The following is a 23,413-nucleotide window of genomic DNA, read 5'->3' on the forward strand; positions in this document are numbered from 1 at the left end:
TTAGACAACCCGCCTTCTCCTTCCTCGCCGCGGACTCTGATTGGCCCATTGGCCTCCCTCCCTCCCTTGGCAACTCGCGCCTGCGCACAGCGGAGCCACGCGAACAGGAGCGGCCCAGGCAAGAGAAACTGAGAGAGAGAGCGCACGAGCGAGCGAGTGAGCGAGCGTCGCGAGGACTGGCCGTTGCTGGGAGGGCGGCAGCAGGTGGGAAGGTGCTCCAGCTGGGAACCTGAGGAGGAGGAGGAGGGGCGGAGCTTCGAGAAAGGGGCGTGGCCAAGGTGTTGGCTCCAGGAAAAGCAGAGAAGGGTCTTCTTCTTCTTCTTCCTTATCCTGAGGAAAGCCTTCCCTCGAGAAGCCACTACTGTAAGCCCAAGATGGCCAGGCTTGGTCCTCTTTTTCCAGGACCTGCCCTCCATTTTAACCTCCTGTCCAGACAGGAGGAAGGAGAAAATGCCCTCCGTTTTGGGGCATGGCTAAGAACAGGGTTGGCCAGACTTGGTCCTCCATTTCCAGGACATGGCCTCTATCTCAGTCTTCTGTCCAGGAAGAATCCCATAAGGTCCTCCATTTGGGACCTGGCCAAGGACAGGTTGGCCAGACTTGGTCCTCCATCTTAGCCTCTCCTCCAAGAGGAAGTCGAAAATGCCCTCCGTTTGGAGCAGGACTAAGAGCAAGGTGGTCCTCCTTTTCCAGGTCTGTCCTCCATTCCAGCCTTCTGGCTCCTGGAGGAATTCCATTTTGAGCAGACCAAGAATCCTCATGAATCTACATTTATATCAGTGTTTTTAGAATGTGGCCATGCCCTCCATTTCCCACGACTGTCCTACCTTTTGAGGTGCCTTCTCCTCCTTTGCGGTGGGAGGGCCTCTGGCCACCCTGACCAATCAGGGAGGCCTTTACTGGGCTAGCCTGGAAGCACAAAGAAGGTTATGCTGGTGCTGCTGGGGAAGTGCTGCCATTCCTTAAAAAGGCTCATAAGCAGTTTGTGAGGTTTATGTTTCATTTTTGGCAGAGCTTGGTAAAGCCTCCTCTCTTTTTCTATTCGGAACAAGACTCCAGAGACCAGGGTTCGATTTCCGACTCGGCCATGTAAAGCTACTGGGAGACCATGAGCAAGTCACACTCTCTCAGCCTCCTCTGAACAAGTCTGGCCAAGAAAGCCCCATGATAGGTTCGCCTTAGGGTCGCCATAAGTTGGAAACGACTTGAAGGCACACAAGAACCACAACCACAAGCTATATAGTCTGCCAGAGGGTTCTAGCACCCCACTCTTGCGGTTGTGTGCCTTCGGGTCATTTCCAAAACACTCAGAAAGATCTTGTAGCACCTTTGAGACTAACTGAAATAAAGAAGTTGGCAGCGTGAGCTTTCCTACATTTGAAGTCTACTTCAAATGCCTCTGAGGAAGTAGACTAAGGCTTGGGCCCGAGTTACTTGAAGGAACGCCTCTCCCTACATAATCCGCCCCGCATTCTCAGAACAACGGGGAAATAATATTTACTCGAACACCCGAGAGTGAGATTGACATCAACTCTCCAGAGAGCCTACAGGGCAACAGCTCCATCCCATTGGAATGCACTCCCGGAAGAGATCAGACTCAGTCCCAGATTGGAAGCCTTTAAAAAGGCACTGAAAACCCATCTTTTTCAGTTGGCATATCCTTCCAACTCTATCTAGAGATATAACACCCCAAGAAGATCAGGATGCCTAGCCAAAACTGATAGTGTGACTGTTTGATATATTGTTTTTAAGGTTTTTAACTTGTATGAAATGTTAATGTATTGACTCCATTGTATTGTAATATGTTATAGCTATGATATGTTAACCGCTTTGATCTGGAGGAAAGGCTGTATACAAATAAAAGTTTTATTATTATTATTATTATTATTATTATTACAAAAGCTCATGGTTCCAACTTCTTTCTTGCAGTTTAGTCTCAAAGGTGCTACAAGATCTCTGTCAGCAGACTAACATAGCTATATCTTTGAATTCAACAACTCAGAAACAACTTGAAGGCACCCAGCACACACACATGATGAAGATATTCATATCGTGTGGGCCCATTTTAATTGTGGTAACAACGAATCACTACTCAGCCGTGTAAATCCACTGGGTAACCTTGGGCAAGTCACTCTCTCAGTCTCAGAGGAAGGCAAGGACAGATCTGCTACAAACAAATCTTGCCAAGGAAACCCACCTTAGGATTTCTGTAAATCAGAAATGACTTGAAATCACACAGCAACAACAATATACAGCTTTAGCCTCCCTTATCCAAAATGCTTGGGACCAGAAGCTTTTTGATAGCTTTTCAGATTTTGGACATACAGTGGGCCCTCCACATTCCCTGGGGTTAGAGGGGCAGTACCCCCATGAAAATGGGAAAGCTGTAAATAAGAAAATACAGTGTTTTTTTTACCTGAGAGTACGCCTCTCTAGGGATCACTAGGTCCTCCAGCACAACTCTAGAGAGAGCATATTGGTCAAATCTGAAAATGTCAAAGCTGCAAATGTGGTGGGCCAACTGTATTTGCATATACATAATGAGACATCTTGGAGATGGGACCCACATCTAAACATGAAATTCATGTTTCATATTACACATAACCTGCATGTAACTTTATACAGAGTGTTTTTTAATAATTCAGTGCATGAAACAAAGTTTGTGTACCATGAATCATCAGAAAGCAGTGGTGTCCCTATCTCAGCCACCCATGTGGACGATCCAGGTTTTTGAATTACAGATAAGAGAGAACCAACCTGTAGTGAAGGATTTTGGAGGAAGTGTCTTTTGGAACTGCAACTCCCCAGTGCCCATGTTGGCTGAGGAATTCTGGGAGCTTTTGTCCAAAAAGGTCTCTTTTCCCAAACTCTTTGCTTTGCGTGGAAGAGTAACAGGCCAGTTGAGCTGTAGGGGTAGTTGGTTCAGTTTTGGAAAAGGTGGCACTAATAATTATATTTTATTCTCTCTCTTCCCGCCCTCCCCCTTTGTTTGGCAGTGCTTGGGGTAAGGAGGAGCAAGCATAGGCCATCCACCCATCCCTTGTTAAACTGCGGATGTGCTTGGTTGTTTTTGAGGGAGGAGGACAGGGGACAGCTGTAGTTGAACACCATGGGTTAGGGAAACAGGTAAAGGAGAAAAAACAGTTTCTTACAGGTCAGTGGGATTGAAAGGTCAGGCCTTCTGTCCAGAGTTGGATTTCATGTCTACTTGCATGAAGTTATCAAAGCATCAGCTGCTTTGGTTTGGGGCACACTAAACCTGAGTTGGGTAGTAGGGATGATGGTAGTATGAACTTTGGCTAAGAAATGAGGGATCCGTTCTGGAGTGGTGAGGGGCATATTGGTTTATTTAGGTCCTTGGAGTACTTGTCAGTGCCCCAAACACCAGCTTCCTTTTTTGTTGCTGTTTTCATTCTGTGGATTCTTCTTTTTCTTGGCAAGTAGATGTTTCAAAGGGGCTAATGAAAAGGACAGAAGAGTTATGCTCATGATTTGTCTTTGCAGCTGACATGCTTGAGCTGGCATGTTCTGATCCGGAGATTCCAGATTTAAACAATAAAGATGTTAGAGAAAAAGTTAGTGTCTGGAAGCAGTGTGCATATTGTTTGATTTTTCTGCACTTTCACGTTTGTGATATTTTTATTATTTATTTATTTATTTATTTATTTATTTATTTATTTATTCCTGCCTTTCTCCCATGTTGGGACCCAAGGCAGCTCACAGCATATACTGTAGAAATATATATAAAAACACATTAAAACAACACTTGAAAAACAATTAAAATAATCAAATTAAAACAGTAAAATGTTTTAAAACATACAAAATTTAAAATATACAGTGTTAAAAATAATCTAAACCAGCCTCCCATCCCCCAATAAAACCAGGCCTGCATGATTTTAAAAAGCTTGCTAGAATATAAATGTCTTTGCCAGCCGGTGAAAGGCTAGCAGAAAGAGAGCCATCCTAGCCTCCCTTGGAAGACATTTCCACAGGGTGGGAGCAGCCACTGAGAAGGCTTTCTCTCGTGTCCTCACCAGGCAAGCCTGGGATACTAGTGGGACTGAGAGAAAGCTTTCTTGTGGGGATCTTACAGCTCTAGGTGGTTCATATGGGGAGATATGGTCTCTCAAATAGTCTGGACTAAGCTGTGTAGGGCTTTATACGTCATGATCAGCACTTTGAATTGTGCTCGGAAACAAATCGGTATCCAGGAAAGCTGTTTCAGTATAGGAGTTATATGCTCCCTAAGATAAGACCATGAAAGTGCTGCTACAGTAGTGTGGCACATACAATTTCTAATCAACAAATATTTTTGCAGCATTTCTCAGAAGACAAGAAGAAGGGAGAAAACAAGCAAGGAGGAAGTGCACAGCAGCGCAGCAGACTATACTGTGAGCTGAGTCCCCTTTTGGCTTTCTAATCAATTTGTGAACAGCTAAAGCTCATATATACAGCACAGTCCTTTTTTAAATTTGAAAATGGGATGAGGAGGATAAAGTACATACTTGTTTTACATAAATCCAACTATAATGACAATTGGTACAGTGGAACCTCCATAACAGTGGGCTAACAATCAGTGGATTTGACTGCCCATGACTGCCCATGCATGTTGTCACCATTAAAGAATATGAGGTGCTACCTTCTGATTTTTTTTTTATTTATTTTTTTACCATTTACAGGGGCCAGGAGTCTGGAACATACCCCTACAGATGGGAAGGGTCCATATTTCTTTTCTTTCATTGCATATTGATAGGGATGTCAAAGATTGGGCTGGAAAAATTGCAGGTACAAGAATTGAGATGTGCTTCCATGTGAAGTATTTTAGCTTGAATTCAAACTACCTTAAAGGGTCGGGGGGGGGGGGAGTTATGAAAGTCAAGTAGGCATTTTCCCACTAGTAACCTTTCCATGTTTTCAAACCATTTACTCTGTCTTCATTCTTATCAGAAAAGAGTTTGAGGAAAAGTTTGGATAGATTTGTAGTCCTTTTTGATTAATAGCCCTAGAATCTGTACCTGGAATCATACTGATCTATCTTTGCATTCAATTGCACATCCAGTATGAGCAGGACTTTGATAGCAAGCAAGAATTTAATGCCTGTCCAGTAACAGGATGAGTACATTTCTAAGCTCAAAGAAACAAGTTATATTACTTTTAAGATTAAAAATGTAATTATACCTTGATATATATTACTTTTAAGATTAAAAATGTAATTATACCTTGATATATCAAGTTAGGTGTGGCTGCCTGTTTCATGTAAAGTCTGCCCTATTGTTGTGTTTTAATGTGGTTTCATTAGTATTGTTTTCTGTTACATTTTCTATACTACCATGGTATTATAACATGAAATTTGTTACAAAGATATGTTTAGAGTGGGGAAACTGTTGGAGTGGGGACTACCCTGCAGCACAGTAAGTAAATGCTCTTTTAGATTCACACTTTACTTTCTGTTTCCTCAGAAACCCATTTCACAGGAAAGGAGACTAAGGCCCGTTACAGACGGGCGTAAAGTACATCCTGGGGACGTACTAGGGTTAGGGAAAGTGTGTGCCTTACTCACGCACTTAACCCTAGTACGTCCCCAGGACGTACAAAATGGCGGCGCCCATTCCACACAGGGGCCGCCATGACTACGTCACGACCGCACCGCCTCCAAACGGAGCGACGTGGAAGTGACATAGTGGGGCCGCGCGAGGGCACCTGGGGCACCCTTTCCGCGGCCCCAGAAGGAGCTCCATTTTGGAGCTCCTTCCACAATTTGCGTCGCTGGCGCAGCCTCTACACGGCTGCGCCAGCAACGCAAATGAGAAAGGGGCCGAGCGGTTCCTTTCTCCACATCCCCACCACCGTCAAGTGTCCTTGGGGCATGAAGCCCCAAGGCCACCCCTTTCCAAGCCGCGGGGAAGCGGCCTTTTGCCGCTTCCCCGCAGCCTGGAAAGCGACGGATCGGGGCCTCAGAGGCTGCCACTGTGGCAGCTGAGGCCCCGATCCGGCGAGGAAAGGAGCGCTTACAGGCCGCCCCAAAGGGGCGATCTGTAACGTGCCAATGGTTGCTTGTGAACAAAGAACTAAAATTATATTTAGAGTTTGTATACTCAGGGAATGAATTCATAAACTGAGTTTGTACGTTCTCTCATTCTAATATGCAGTGGAAGAGAGTACAGTTGGCCCTTCTTATACACAGATTTTTTATACATGGATTCAAGCATACACGGTTTGAAACTGTTCAAAAAAAGTATAAATTTCAAATATCAAACCTTGATTTTTCATTTTTTATAAGGGACACCATTTTACTATGTCATTATATTTCATGGGACTTGAGCATCCACGGATTTTGTTATACACAGGGGATCTTGGAACCAAACCCCAGCATATAACAAGGGTCCACTATAATACAGAAGGCCCTTGGTATCCACAGGGGTTTGGTTCCAGGACCTCCAATGGATACCAAAATCTGTGGATGCTTAAGTCCCATTAAATACAATGGCATAGATAAGATAATTTATTCTGCGGTCACAGACCCAACAAACAATGGCATAGTAAAATGGTGTCCCTTATATAAAATGGCAAAATCAAGGTTTGCTTTTAGGAATTTATATTTTTGGAAAGATTTTCAATATGTTGATGGTTGAATCCATTAATAAAAAAAAATCCATGGATATGGAGGATTGACTGTACTATTGAGTTAATACTATAAGATTGGACAAAAAGTGTTGTAAACCACTGGGTTATCAGCCAGATTAATATTTTTAGATGGTGGTGAGAGCATGAGCAAGCCCTCCCTTGTAGATCTTAAATGATTCTGGCAGGTTTCTATAGTGAGATATGGTGTTTTAGATAGCTGTATAAGGTTTTGTAGGTCATGATCACTTTGAATCAGTACCCAGTGAAGTTGTTTCAACAATGGAATTACATGCTCTCTGTAACTGGCCCCATTCAGCATTCTGGCTGCAGCATTTTGGACCTGCTGCAGTTTCCAAAGGACCACACAGGCCAACAGCCAAGGCATTGAACAGGAGTCCTCCAACACCAAAATCGGAGTTCACCCAGAAATATTACATAGTGCCAACAAGTCCCATTCCAGAAAGGCAGCTCAGAAGGATGCCATAGTTGATGGCATCAAAAGCCACTAAGAGGTCCAGCACAACCAACAAGGACACACTCCCCCCCACCTAGTTTCTTGTGTACGTCATCCATCAAAGCAACCAAATCTGTCTTCATCCTATAACCATTTCCAAAGCTAGATTGAAATGGATCTAGATAGTGTGACTCATCCAGAAATTCCTGAAACTGGGAAACTAAAACATGCTCCAGAACCTTGCAAAGATGGTAGGTATGTTAAGGACTGGCTGATAATTATCAGGAATGGTGTGATCCAGGGAGGGCTTTTTAGTATGTCTCCCTACCACCTCTTTTAGGTTGGATGAAAGCTTCCTTTGCTGCAGTAAGGCATTCATCACTCCCCATACTCACTCAGCAAGTCTCCCTCTAGCTATTTTCAGGAGCCTGGAGGGGTGAGAATCCAGTACACATACAATGGCTGTCACCTCCAGGAATCCTGTCCACATCCTCAGGCTGCACAAATGGAAACATATCCAATAATACAGGACAAGCAGATACCAAAATTGCGTCCACTAGACCTTTCTCAACCAAAACATCCAAATCAGAGCAGATCTGAGTGATTGTCTGCTAAACTGTGGTGTTTAGACTCTTTGCAAACTCCCAGGAATTAGGCAGATTGAGCGTGATGGGACTTCATTGTACTAAATGTAGGAATGCACTGTAAAAAAAAAACATTGTTTCTGCATTTACCGAGTTTGAATCATTGAGTTTACAACATGTGCAATATCTTTCAATTCCAACTTTAACACGGAACAGACCACCCAAAAAGAGCAGCCTGCCGGCGCCTCCTTTTCCACCAGCAAGAAGCTGCAGTGGATACACTGTGCGGTTTCCCGCCGACAAAAAAAGAACCTGCAAAAAGCGGGTTCTTTTTGTGGCGCACTACTGACACCCGAGTGCGCCACGACGTGCAGACATTAACCGTCCGTCGTGTCAAAATGGCGGTGCCCGTGTGTACAGGGCGCTGCCATTTTGATGTACGGAATACGTACTAAGATTAGGGAGCGTCCTGCACGCTCCGTAATCCTAGTACTGCTGCCACCACGCCACATTTTGCCCATCTGTAACAGGCCTTTGTTTCCTTTTTATACACACACACACATATTAAATGAATTAAACAAGCAGCATAAAGGGAAGACAGCCAGAAATATTTTATAAAATATATTGTAGTTCAAGAGGATTTTGGAATTCTTAGAAGTATTTGATGTTTATTTAAATAATAATTATTTCCTAATCCTGCTCTCCCAATTCAGTCCATATTCACTTCTTCACGGACAAAAGTATACATCTGCTTTTTAAACAAGGTGGTAAGCAAATTTTACTGGATTGCTCTGCAGGCCTTGGGGGGAAACGGGGGGGGGGGGGAGGAAGGGGTGGCTTGAAGCCGCCCCTTCCAAAGATGGATTGGGACCACAGCAACCTCAATGACAGCTTCAAGACACTCCAATAACATGTGGTTGCCCGGCTTCCAGGAGTCTTCAGAGCATGCAGCATTAAACGCCACATTCTGATGATGCCCTAAAGGCATTTTTTAAGGCAGTGGTCCCCAAACTGTGCCCTTTAAGAGATTTTGGACTTCAGCTCCCAAAAGCCTCGGCCATGTTGGCCAATAGTATGGCATTCTGAGAGCCGAAGTCCAAAATTCTTCAAAGAACACAGTTTGGGGACCACTTTTTAAAAAGGGCTGTCTGTTCCAGCCCTTCCTTATGAATATACCAGTTTAGGCTACTTTGCAGTTTGCCTCCCTCCTGCACTAGATCCCCCCCTCCCCACAAACATATTGAACTTATTTCAGAAATATCAAAATGCAGCAGTCAGAATGAGTGAGGAGACTGTTTGTCCTATATGTTCAATGGAAACGGGATATATAGCATACAGTATGTTAGACGTATACATATACCAGAGAAATTGTCAAATGGCTAGAACTAACCGCATGAGAGCCAGTGTGATGTAGTGGTTTGAACATTGGAGATCAGGGTTTGAATCCCCATTCAGACATGAAAACCCACTGGGTGACCTTGGGCAAGTCACACTCTCTCAGCCTCAGGATGTCAGTGGCAACTTTCCTCTGAAGAAACTTGCTGTGACCTGAAACAGATGGGCCAAAAGTAATGCCTTCAGACCTGGATCGGACTGAGGGCACACTGCAGATGCCTACGATAGCCCAAATCTGGCCACAAAAGGAGCGTAATAAAAGTGGTTCTATTGCAAAATGCGGCGGTGGCCGGTCTCAGGACTGAAGTGTCTGGTCACTGCGGTTCTACACCAATGGGGTGCACTTGCAGTTGAAGCAGTCCAACTCTGCCATCTACTTGAGGCCCATGAAAATCATGTAATGGGGTTGCCATAAGTCAGAAAAAACTTAAAGTCACACAACACAAACACATGATCTATTTGCATGAGTAAGAATAAAGGGTTAAGCTTCAAACAAGTACGTACTTCTAGTACAGAATCATTTGGTCTGGATGACTCAGAACAAATGGGGATGTAAGGACTTAGGTTGCATGTTTTCCCTAAAGTCTGTGGTCTCCATGATAGTTATTGCTGGTGGCTTGCTCTTCACTTTTTACTTGTCTCAGCAATCCTACTGTGCTGAGCATTCATGCTGTGAAAAGTTGTTTGATGCTGCTAGCAAAAAATGTATTGGCAGGGAATGATCACATATGGGCTATTAATATGCAAAATAGAGGAGAAATGCTGTGTCTCAAATCATTCTCTCAAGTGAATCAAAGTAAAAGAAGGAATTAAGCATAATGATCCTCATACATGCTCAGCCTGGGACTCCTAGGAGTCCCCCAATCTCTGGTAGGATGTGGAGTGTTCTTAGTGAAGATCAGAAATGGAATTAAAGCTGGCTGCCTACCAGTGACTTGCCAGAGCCAGTGGAGCATGGACTGATATGCCAGTGGAGAATGGATTCAAGTAGGGGTTTGCCTAGTTGGGGGGTTCTGGAAAGTTGCTTTCACATCCACCCTATGACACTGCAGAGTGTTTTCACTTTTGCCTCCATTTTCATAAACCTACAGACACAATTGGCACCTCCCAGTTGTGCATTTTCATCTAAATTCTATTTGAAGAATTCAGTATAAATAGTCTGTTAAAAAGGACTTGGCTGAAGATGATGATCACATATATAACATTTTAAAGCAATGATATAAGGTGATATTGTCAGTACAAGCTGAGCAGTTTCCACAACTAATCAAAAATAATTTTTTCTGCCTCCTCAAAGAAGATCCCCCCCCCAAGTTCTATCTGAAGTTCTGTCTGAAGTTCTGTTCATCAGCAGGTTATGTGTGACAGAATGCTAAATATGACTAATGTAGTAGATATCACCATGGAAATTCTAATTCAAGAAAAACCATTTGTTCTGGTTACAAATGGAATCACTGAAGCATGGAGAGCTCATGTTCCACACAGATGTAAGGTGACTAAGGAGAGGAATATGTTTACAAAGACTGAGGGACTTGCTCCCCAAAATAAAGGAATTATTTTCATTGCCTGGTGATTAGTATGCACAGGTTGCTAATACGAACTACTAGGCCTGGCTTTTCTTCCAAACATCACTATTTAAGTTAAACTTGAAAAAATAGTTGTTTAAGGTGGGACAGTACCCTGAAAGCCTACAAAAATAAATTGAACCTGCCTTCCCAACTGGAGGAAACAGTTCAAAAACTCTTCAAACTAGGTCCATGCATTGGCAGAGCACAAACTCCCAAACTAGTTCCACAATGAGAAATGATCACCTGATCAGCTGAAAAGTATTACTGCTGGATTTCAGACATATTTGCAAGATTTTATTTCTGTGTGCTTTCCTTTAGGAAACACTGATGTAGAAGATGCAACAGAAATACATCTTTGTTTTCAATTGAGTTTGGCAGCATTTAAAATGAATAGTTTTTTGTGGGTTTTTCGGGCTATGTGGCCCTGTTCTAGAAAAATTCAGATAATGCCAGCCACATATGCAGGTGAAACATCAGGAATAAACTAGAACATAGCCACATAGCTTGAAAATCCCACAAAAAACTATGGATGCCAGCCATGAAAGCCTTCAACCTCACATTGAAAATGAACTTAAAATCTAGAAGCCAGTTTTCTAGACTGGATGTTGGATAGCTGGGGTTCTACTTAACATCGCAAATCTGCATTGTCTACAATGAATATGATCAAGTCAGAGAATCACTGTAGTCTCTTGTGCATGAACCACCTGGGAGTCCTGTTTAAGATCTGCTGTCTGTGATTATGTATTAGATTACAAGCTTGCAAAAAGGACCAAAGAGTTTTACATGTATTTATGTGTGAACTTTGTCAGCTTCAAGTTGAAAACACAAATTCCATTTTTCCTTGTGATAAATAATATATGGCAGTCCTTATTTAGGTTTAAAATATGGAGAGAGTAAATATAACAGGGAGATGATTGGGTTTGAGGGAGGCTCCAGGAATTTTATAGTTTTTCTTCAAAATACTATTTGTATTATTTCTCTAAGAACACTTTACTAGCACTTTTCATTGAAAAATATCCCAGAACACTACAACAATAAAAACAACAAAATAAAAGAAAACTGATTAATAAAATAATAAAGCAATAAAATATATTATTAATATTACAGGGGACTAAGAAGGATAATGATCAGGGAATCAATTCAGAAAGTGCTTGACCAAACAGTTGAGTCTTTAGTTCATACACAGACAAAAGCCGAATCTGTATCTTCAATGTTGCACCTATGAAAGAGGGCAGCTCCTTTACTCTTTTGTTGGTGGATGAGTTCTGTCCATGTTACCATATGATAATGGTATTTCTAGTTAACATATATTATAGTGTGAGCCAGCCTGTTTGGCATACACCCATTCATATCTATTTCCTCATACAAATATTTACATGCTGACAATAAAAATGTCAACTGTTAGTTTAGCAATTACCAGCTTAACTATTCTAGTTCTGTGTGCTGTTGTGCAATGCAGTCAAACCTATCAGACTTTTAAACTATCATTTTCCTGCATTCTTTTGGCCACCATGTTATTACCACAATCATAGATTCAGAGTTAACAAGCACTTCTGTCAAGAAATGATGAGGATGGCTTCAATAATGAACTGTTGCAGAATAAATGGTTGGAAAATGATGCATGCCAGTGTTCCTTATTTAAATTTAGATACACCTTTCACAATGTGTTAGAATAATAAAATATCAGTAGATGTAATAACCACAGAATTTTCAGACTTCCAAATCAAAAAGGTCAGCTGGCATTCTGTTAATGGCATAGACCAGTGTAATAATATCTTCCTTTGGTTGTTGTACTAAATGTACATGGCTTCCCCCAACATGGTCATGTAGTGGCTAATGGAGAGTGGGGATGGCCAAGAAACATTTGGCTATGTCACTGTAGGAAGACACATGACAATGAAAGCATGCTTTGGGATTTCCTATGGGTCTTCCTGAGGTTCTGCTGGATGGTGTCATTATTGTGTATCTGCCTTACAGGGGCATAGTCAGCTGCTTGTCAGCTGTCCCCCTCTCTTCATAGATCACCACGTGGCTTTGTTGTGAAGGCAGGAATGTTACACCCTGGGCACATCTACACAGTTTGACACTATAAGCGGTGTAGTTCCATCTTCTGGAATCCTAGGATTTATAGTTTTACAAGGTCTTTAGCCTTCTTTGCCCAAGACAGCTGATGTCTCCCAAAACTACAAACCCCAAGATTTTGTAGGATGGAACCATGGCACTTAAAGTAATGTTACACTGTGGTTCTTAAAGTTCAGAGCAACTTTCTAGCAGCCCAGATTAAGAACCACATGTATGTGTGCACCATGTGGAGAGAGCAGGTGGCAGCAGCCTTGTATGGCCAGTCTTTATCTGCATCTGTACTGCAGAAATAATCCAGATTGATATGAATTTAACTGCCATGGCTCAGTGCTGTGAAATTATACTTCTGTGAGACATTTAGCTTTCTCTGTCAGAGAGCCCTGGTGCCACAACAAACTATAGTTATCAGAACTCCATAGCATAGAGCCATGGCAGTTAAAGTTATATCAACCTGGATTATTTCTGCAATGTGGATGCATTCCCCATATCCTGATGTGGACTCATAAGCCAAAGGTTTCTGGTATTTGTTTGAGTGTGTGTTTTTCTGTCCTAGGTCTTTTTTTAGGATTGACTAAGAACAGTAAATGTTCAAGATATTGTAGTCACTACATCTGTATCTATGGATAAGTGTATACCGTATTTTCCGGCGTATAAGATGACTGGGCGTATAATACGACCCCCAACTTTTCCAGTTAAAATATAGAGTTTGGGATATACTCGCCATATAAGACTACCCTTCTTCCAACGCACACCAAATAAAAAATTTAAAAACATCAGATTTGATTTCAATCTGGTAATTTTAATTCAAATGCTTATGACATGCAGGTACTTAGCAGGAAAACTTGTTGTATACAAAGCCTGCTTGGATTGGTTAGCTCTCCCTGCTTGCCCAGCCCTCCCTGTCTCCAAGACTATCAGAGTGGTATTGCAAACACGGCTTTTTCCCCCCATATCTTGGGCGTCCCGGACGCCTGCAGCTTGCTCCGCCCTTCAGTTACATATGTGGCGACTGCAGATTCTCCAGTCTGGCTCAGATGTTTCAGCACCTGCCCTATAAGATGACACCCGGCGTATAAGACGACCCCCAACTTTTGAGAAGATTTTCCTGGGTTAAAAAGTAGTCTTATACACCAGAAAATACAGTACTTTAGAGAGAAGTATCTTTATTGATAGGTATTTAACCATACACAAGCAAAAGCCATCTTCGTGATATAAATGTAAACATAAGAAAGATTTTAGGAATACAAGTGGTTCCAGACAGATAGTTCCCAAGACAGCCATTCAAAAGACTTCTATTTTTCTCTGTAGATTTTTTGTAATATGAAAAGGACAGAAGGATTGGGAGCACAGTAAAATCACCTGGACCCACTGTCAGATATCATTAATGAGAAAGGGAGATTGAACAGTAAAAACACCTGGCTTTTCCCCTTTATAGTGCCTAAGGGCTTATCTTGAGTGATTAAAAAGCCCCAGATTTTGTTCCTGTTCTTTCTGATTTTGTTTTGAAGATCCATGCACATTTTGTTTATCTCAGAATATTTTTATCAGATCCCAGTACAATCAGAGAGTTTTTATACTAGTCAGTTTATTTTAGTCCAGTATAAAATCTGAAAGAACAAGAACAAAATGTGCAACTTTTCAATCAGTCTGAATATGCCCAAAGAAAATGAAGATTGTGTCAAGTAGAAATTCTAAGGAAGGATAGCAGTTTAATGGTAGATTTTAGCATGCTTTTCATGTGGAAGGTTCCAGATTCAGTTCTAGATATCTCCAAAGGAAACAGTTGATAAGAAAGATCTCTGCTTACATAACTGAAAAGTCACTATTGACAAAGAGTCTGACCAAGTCACCACTCTAAATATATTGGAAGTAAGCATGGTGTAGTGGTTTGAGCATTGGACTACAGCTCTGGAGACCAGGGTTCGCAACCTGGTTCAGCAATGTAAACCCGCTGCATGACCTTGGGCAAGTCATAATTTCTCAGCTTCAGAAGATGGCAATGGCAAACACCTTCTGAAGAAACTTGCCAAGAAAATCCCTTAGGGTTACCATAAGTCAGAAATCACTTGAAACCACACAACAACAACAAGATCTATTGAACACAGCAGTATACATAGGATTGGGCTGTAATGGTTCCCATATATATATTTCCCTGTTAGACTACTAATTTAAATAGTTACAGATAGAAAAGACAAAACTGATCATTTAAATTTCAAGCAGTTCTGAAAAGGTCTTTCCTCTTTGAAGAGTAAAAAAAAAGAAAGAATTCTTATGGTAGTCTCAAATGTCACCATCCATCAGGATCCTGCTGAAAGGCATCACTGCAGCAATCGTTTTATATGGACATGTGCTGAGTAATATTTCAGCCCACACGTTTTACAGCTGTCGTATTTTTCATTATACCATAATTTAGGGATCCAAAAGTGGCAATATATTTGGATCTATAAAAATAAGCCAGTATAGAATCCACCATTATCTTCTCGTTGCAGCAGATAACTGTATTCTGAGCAGTAGAATGATAGAGTTGTAAGAGACCACAAGGGCCATCCAGTCCAAACCTCCTGCCATCCAGGAACTTGCAATCAAAGCACCCCCCAATAGATGGTCATCCAGCCTCTGTTTAAAGACCTCCAAAGAAGAAGACTCCACCTCCACCACTTTCTGAGGGAGTTTTCCACTGTCGAACAGCTCTTAATGTCAGGAAGTTCTTCCTAATGTTGAGGTGGAATCTCTTTTCCTATAGTTTGAATCCATTGCTTCAGGTTCTATTCTCTGAAGCAGCAGAAAACAAGCTTGCTCCGTCCTCAATATGATACCCCTTCAAATGCTTAAACAGGGCTATCATATCACGTCTCAACCATCTCTTCTCCAAGTTGAGCATACCCTGCTCCCTAAGTCTCTTCTCATAAAACATGGTTTCCAGGCCCTTCACCATTTTGGTTGCCCTCCTCTGGACACACTTTAGCTTCTCAACATCCTTTTCAAATTGTGGTGCCCAGAACTGGACATAATATTCTAGATGAGAGCTGACCAAAGCAGAATACAGTGGGTCCTTATTATCCACTGGGGTTGGGTTCCAGAACCCCCAATGGATAACAAAATCCCTGGATGCTCAAGTCCCATTAAATACAATGGCATAGTAAAATGGTGACCCGTATATACAGTTGTCCCTTCCCTTACGCGGGGGATCCATTCCGGACCCCCCGCGTAAGGGAAAAAATGCAGATGCTCAAGCCCCATTCAAATGAATGGGGCTCATGCCCATGGCGGCGTGGCAGTGGCGTGTGGGGTGCACGCCACGGGAGCACACACCATTGTTTTCTTCCGGCGCGTGTCTCCCTTCCGGTGCAGAAGGAACAGTAAAACACACCCGCATATGAAGCGGGCACACTGTAAAATAGAAAATCAAGGTTTGCTATTTGGAATTTATACTTTTTTGAAATGTTTTCAAGCCATGAATGCTTCAATCTGTGGATAAAAAATCCATGGATAAGGAAGGCCAACTGTACAGTGTGTCATGGCCAGCCAAGATGAGCTCTCGGAGGATGGGGAGGAGGGTGAGCCTCCTCCAGAGCAAGGGCTGATTGAGGCAACACCAGGTGTTAGTTCTACTCTGCCAGGTCCCAGCTGTGCTTCCCCAGCCCCAGAGCAGGAGGTCCAACCAGGTCCTAGTGCTGAGGAGAGGCCTCCTCTGGTGCCACAGCCTAGTGGTGACTCTGGAGACGAGGCTTGCCTGCAGGTGCCTTCTTATCAAGAGAGACGGGCCGAGAGTGCTTGCAGGCGCAGATCCAGAAGGATTGCAGAAAGACAATTAGCAAACCAGCCTCAGGTGGCTCGAGGAAGAGTTTCCCTGATTTAAGTGGGAGAGAGGCTTGAGTTTGTTGCTAGAGTTTATTGCATGAGCCCTTGGTGTGATTGCTGTCGCTCTAGCTCCTGACATCTTGTTACCTTGCTACTTTGTTATCTTGACCTCGGACCGGACCTTTGTTATCTCTTGGCTATTGTGACCTCGGACTGTTTTGACCACGCTGCTTTCTGGCTTCCTGACTACGGCTCGTCTTTCGGTACGCTTGGCTTTCTGTAACCCCGACATCGGCTTGTTTCCTCGGTTGCTCTTAGACTGCTTCTCCACAAGGTTTGTTTTGCTTACACGTGTTGGCTGAAGGCTTGGTTATCAGCATAAGTCAGAGATTGCTGGCAGCAATCCCGGACACGGTGGCACTATTACTTCCCTTCATCTAGACCCAATACTATTGATGCACCCTAGAATTGCATTGGCCTTTTTAGCTGCTGTTAACTCATGTTCAATTTGTGTTCTGCTAGGACTCCTAGATCCCTTTCACATGTAGTCTTGTTAAGGCAGGTGACTCCCAGCCTATATCTATGAAATTCCTTTTTTCTGCCTAAGTGCAGTACCTTACATTTCTCACTGTTTTATTAGTTTTGGATTGATTTTATTAGTATGTTGTGTAGGAGTGCTGCCTAAAAGTGATTCCGATATGCTGTTTTCATCTAAAAAATAAAAAATAACTAGATCGCAGAGCACTCTTGTAATTTGGAAACATGGATCCACATCATTTTGCATATAATAAGTAGCCTTGCAGTGCATTTATTTGCAAACTTATGTGGACATATGTTTGCATACTTATTTATTTGCAAATACATGGAAGTACTTTTAAAGAAGATGGGCTGTGTGGCATGTCATTATCCATGATGCTTACCTGTGGTGTATTAAGTAAATCTGATTTGTGAGTGTAAAATATCATAATGGAAGTTCCTAGTGTCCCATGCAGCAGTATTGCTCTAGAGAACCAACCTGTCATAATGGTTTGAGCGTTGGACTAAATGTGATGACAGGCAAATGACTAATATTAGATGGTTATGAACCTCAGAATCTGTTTATAGAATCATAGAGTTGAGAGAGTCCTTATGTTGCATCCAATGTTTGTGGTGTTTATGGACAGCTAACGAATTGAAACCAATCGTAAAGTAAAATTTACAACTAATGAATCATAAAATAGATGCCAAAGATAAAAACATTTAACAAAACCAAGTGTAAGCAAAACCATGTGATAAAACCAAGCAAATGCTTGGTTAAATATGATCTTTGACACAACATGAAATGCTTTCAGTGAATCTATCCTCTAGAGGAAAGAATTTCAAAGTTCAGGTGTAGCTACCAAGGAGGTCCTTTCTCTTGTCTAAGTTGCACCCCCACCATAGCTGGAGCACACAATGACCTCGCCATCAGGTCTTAAGAGCGCTGGCAGATCAGTATGGGAGGAGGCAATACCTCCGATTCCCTGGCTGGACTCAAGCCATTTAGATGATCACTGCTTTAAAAGTGGCCAGAAAGAAACTGATAATCAGTGCAGAGCTTTCAGGATAGATGTAGTATATGGAAGGAAATATCTCACCAGTATGTTCACGAGACACTGCAGGATATTAGCTCATCTTGGACCAAGGACAGTCTGAACACTCTTCCAAAGTGGCCCATGTAGAGTGTACTGCATTAATCTAGTCTAATTGTGATGAAGCTACCTGTCACCTTGGCCAGGTTGAACTTATCAGGCATGGCCATAATCTGTATATGAACCTAAGCTAAAGGGTGAAATGGTTGAAGGTAATACAACTGCGTACTAGTGGCCAGGATGGCAGTAAAATCCATCAGGAGAAAAAGCTACACTGTCGGTTCTTGAGCTGCTGGCAATAGAGATGGCTTTCTCTGCTGTTGCTGTGCACTTATCCAGAAAGTAGCTTGAACTGGCATAAAGGACCATTCAAAAAGCATAAGGCACCCTCAGAACTGTGCCCTATGTCTCAACTCTTCCAAATGAAATGAATCACAGAAGTGTGGTCTCTGGAAGTGCTCATCATTTGGAGGAGTGCAGGATGCATTGCAATACTGTGCAAATATAGAATTATAAGTAGAATGAATTTAGAACGTTAATAAATCCTACATATGTAAATGTGAGCGTTGTTGTTGCAGATCTGTATATTTTTGTTTTCATGTAGATATTTGGAGCCCAAAAATGTTGATGCTGATGAAGAAGCAGAAGGAGAAGAAAGAGAAGGAAAAGAAGGAAAGGGAGGAGAAAGAGAGGAAGGAAAAGGAGAAGAAGGAAAAAGAGAAGCAGGAGAAACAGAAGCGGGCAAATCAATTTTAAAAAAATGTTCAGCCATAACCAATAATCCCTAAAGCCTTTCTCAGCCCATCCCAAAGAGCTTGCAAGTCTAGATGCATATTGCAATGTGCCAGGAAGATTAGTAAACCAGAATTCTATTAGGCAAAATGAATGTGCAAAGCTGAAGGAAATCACTGTACCTTGATGCTGTGCCAGATGCATTCTGTGTCCTTTTACCTTTTAAGTGTTACCCAATTCCATTTCTGCTTGGCCCAGCCCACACCAGCTTCTCAGCATTTCCTTTCTATTCCCACCACAAATAGTGTGTGTGTGTGTGTGTGTAATCTCAGAATAGCTCAAACTGTTCAGCAAATATTCTGTTTATAATTCTGCAAAAGAAAGCACACAAACAATACCTGTAATGTGTATATGATCATGCAATTTTCCATTGTTTTGTCAAGACTGATACATCCACTTATTGAATGTTTATTCAAATTAGATGTCCCACATTTCCAAACCAAAGTGGTTAGAAAAATGGATTACATACCTGGAGGAAAAGCATTGCCCATTATAGATGAATAATTGGTATTGATTGAGTACTGTTAACAGCTGTCTGTATTCGTATTCTTCCCTTAACCATAGAATCATGCAGTTGGAAGAGACCACAAGGGCCAACCAGTCCAATCCCCTGCCGTGCAGGAACTCTCAATCAAAGTATACCCAACAGATGGCCATCCAGCCTCTGTTTAAAGACTTCCAAGGAGGGAGACTCCACCACTCCCCGAGGAAGTGTGTTCCACTGTCAAACTGCCCTTACTGTCAGAAAGTTCCTCCTAATGTTGAGGTGGAATCTCTTTTTCTGGAGCTTGCATCCATTGTTCAAGATACTGTTCTCTGGAGCAACAGAAAACAAGCTTATTCCCTTCCTCAACAAGAAGTCTTTAAGCAAAACTTTGTGGGCTGTCTCTCACACAACACATTTTGGTATCGCTTCCCTATGGAAAATTGTATATATGTGTAATTATGGTACAGCCAGGTATACAACACACTCTGGATTTATCACTGAGCCACTGTATCTCCCCCATGTATACACAGAGCTATCCTATGGCTGGTAGAGAACAGGTGTAGATTGGAGAAGCATGTGACTATGTCTCTGTAGCCAGATATAGAATGATTACATCATATCTTGAGGTCTTCCACAGGTCTCGGCATATGGTGTGATCATTTTTTGCCTGGCTATGGAGACATAATGAGACACTTCAACAACAACAAAAATCCTCACCAGCCATAGAATGTCCATGGGGGGCTTACAGTAGGTCAGCAATATGTCCGTGGGGGAGCTTTGGTCATTGTGAAGGGTGAAAGGGAATATAAACCTTCACAATGACCCCTCCCCCCAAAAAATGAAATATTTGGACATAGGATGGAATTACACCTCAGTATGCCATTAACTGGTTGCCAGCCAGTATGTGTAGTACAGCATATACACACAGTGAAATGTGCAGTTTTTTATTATAAATAATGGCTGTTGCCACAATTTTCTAAAGAGAAGTGATATCCATGTAGAAAGTTTGTCATATGGAGGGCAATGAAATGCTGATTCACAATAGGAAAAGAATGGTTACTTGGTGTTTACAGACTGATGATAAGTTTTTTATTATTTTTAACCTATTTAATATTGTTTTGTATTGTCTTTTATATTGCTTTTATGTTTTAATGCAAACTGCCTGGACAGATTTTAATATATGAAATGGTATATGAATGCCCTAGAGAGCCAGCATAGTTTAGTGGTTTGAGTACTAGGCTAGGATTCCAGGAGACCAGGGTTCAAATCCCCACTCAGCCATGAAACCCTCTGAGTAACCTGCTGAAAGTCACATTCATTCAGACTGAGAAGAAAACAACGGCAAAACCTCCTCTGAACAAATCATGCTAAGAAAACCCCATGATAGATTTGCCTTAGGGTCAACCTAAATTGGAAGTGATTTGAAGGCACACAACATGTGTGAATGCCCTAAATAATACTCAGACCCAACATTCCCACAACATGATTATCCACACTATTTATCCACACCATTTGACAACTCTCCAGAGGTATTCAGTCTAAAGCAGTGTGTGATGTCTATACTCCAATGTGAGTGGATTAACCAGTTCTTTGTACTGTATATATTGTTATTGTTTTCCTAATTGTTCAAAAACACACACAAGGATTCCAGTAAAACCTGATGGACATACTCAGGATCTCAAGCATCAGATGGTGGTTTTAAGTGATCCTGAGTATGTACTGATTCCTTAGAAGTGCCTTGCTAGATCCATCAAGTTCAGAGCTAGTCAAGAATTTTCAGAGAAATTGGCCAGTCAGGTATGACTGAAATTCTTCCCTAAAAAGTTACGGGCTCTGGGAGCATCTGCTCTTTATGATCCTCCCTCTTCTTTTAATGGCATCACCATTCACCACTTAATATAGCCTTAAGTAGCTACCTCATTTGTACCAGTATTTCTGGATATAACTTGTAATCAAGCAGGTTGTATTAGCATAAATTATTTAGTTCTTTTTGGAATGTTATACAATACAAGGACATTTTATTTAAAAAACACATTATTCAGTGCAGTACAAGTTACTATCACTGGTAAGGCCATTGAACACACTGCATTTACTGCCAAGCAGAGTTAGCACTACTACTTCACCCTGTCTTGCCAAAGTAGGCTCTAGTTTTGGAGTTTGTATCCACATGATGCCAATCCAGGGCATGATGGGTGGAATGAGGTGTTACAATGGCTGCATCTGCACTTCAGAAATAAAGCAGTTTGATACCACTTAAATTTCAATGGAGCCATGTGGTGGAATCCTGGGATTTGTATGTTATTGTGCCTCCAGAGCTCTCTGACAATGGGGTAAAAATCTCACAATACTACAGATCCCAAGATTCCATAGCATTGACCCATGGCAGTTAAAGTGTCAAACTGCATTAATTCTGCAGTGCAGATGTAGATGTTTTCTTAGGTAGCTATGGTGTTGTGGATATCAGGGAGATCAATGGCAGAACAAACAACTCAGTGTTAGAAAGCTTGCCAACAAAAATCTACCATACAGATGTCAAGACCCATGTTGCCTATTGTACTTACACCTGTAAGATGCCACTTCCACTCATACTTTTTTTCCAGTAGTGGTCCCTTCCAAAATGGAGACTGAAAATAAAAACTACATGAAAATTCATTGTCTCCCTGAGGGTGGCTTTCTTTTAAAATCCAGGCCAGAGGGGACTAACTTGAGTAACTTTTGTGAATTAAAACTGTCAAAGCATCTTCTAGACAAAGAAAGGCAATCCGTCTCCCTTGTCTGTTATCACAGAGTGTTTAAAACACCTCCATGACTTTATGATTGCTGATCGTGTGTGGAGGCTGGAAGGAACTGTCAGCCACAAAAGCTTTTATATTGTTAGTATCATGGCTGAGATATGTTTTGCTGAAGCTATTCTACTTGCTGAAACTGCTTACTTGTTTACTGCTGTGTTTAGCGTCACATATTTTTACATTTTCAAGTATTATTTTGTATTTCACGTTTATTTACTTGCTTTACCCATCATTTGGTGGGATGCAAATTCAGCAAATAAATATTTTTTAAAATTTTCAAGCCAACTGTTTTTTTCTCTTGTGATAAATATTTACAGTCACTCAAAATATATAAGGAGTTTAAAGTGTAGTATTTTTATAATATAAATCATACAGTGAGACATATATTAGGAGGCCATCAGGGTTACAGGACCAGTGATGCATATTCTTGACATTTCTGCTATGTCTGATGTGACATAGTTCTACTTCTAGTTATCTTCATTCTGAATCCTAGAAAGTACAAGTAACCAAAGAAATTTTGTTCTCCTCATCCATTTCAACCTGTGCCTCTGTAACAGCTAATGCAAAATAGGCCAAATTTAGGGATATCTGTTTCAAATATCTCCCCTGCCCCCACAGGACATTAAATAGGGCAGTCCTTTGCATATTTACCTAATCATACTGTCAATTTGGGCTTAGTTCTTGTTCCGTATGGATTGTAGCATTAGAGCCTGGGCAACACAATGTATACACACAGTCTTTGTCTGAGGCAAGATACAAGTGCTCTCTGACCAGCCACTGCAGTAAAAACAAAAACAAACTAGTTCCATAATCCCAGTAAACTGTTTAAATGCCACATAAGGCATATTTATACATGTTAATAAAGTCATTTAATAAAACTGTCTTTGCTATTTTACTATTATTGCATTATGGTACTATGTATTGACATACCCTTATATGTTAAACAAGCTTTTAATAGAATTCTCTGCCTTGAGGCCTTCACCCTCTTGTCCCCATCTCTCTCTCTTTCTCTTTTTAAGACATCACTGCCCAAAGAACTATTTCAGACATAGTAATTAGGTAATATTAATGAGCAGTATCACATGCAGTGGTATTTGCAGGTCTTTTAATGTAGTGAAAGAGGTTCATTGTACATAATATGCTTCTTGAAAATGACCTGATGTTTCAAAAATGCCGCAGGTTTAACGGCTCATGTAATATAAATGCATAAATAATTGAGAATCAGAAATA

The 23,413-nt window shown here is 41.5% G+C and overlaps 1 long non-coding RNA gene across 1 annotated transcript; it reads left to right on the forward strand.

The window, feature by feature from the left end:
• Nucleotides 1-128: 128 nt before the first annotated feature.
• On the forward strand, nt 129-22,463 carry LOC149284466 (uncharacterized). Its single transcript, XR_016277847.1, has 3 exons — nt 129-204; nt 4,319-4,391; nt 18,720-22,463. It is a non-coding gene; the product is annotated as an uncharacterized LOC149284466 (long non-coding RNA).
• Nucleotides 22,464-23,413: the final 950 nt, after the last annotated feature.

Source organism: Sceloporus occidentalis, unplaced genomic scaffold, assembly GCF_023333645.1.
Source record: "Sceloporus occidentalis isolate IW3139 unplaced genomic scaffold, rSceOcc1.0.p SCAF_92, whole genome shotgun sequence".
Taxonomy (NCBI): Eukaryota; Metazoa; Chordata; class Lepidosauria; order Squamata; family Phrynosomatidae; genus Sceloporus; species Sceloporus occidentalis.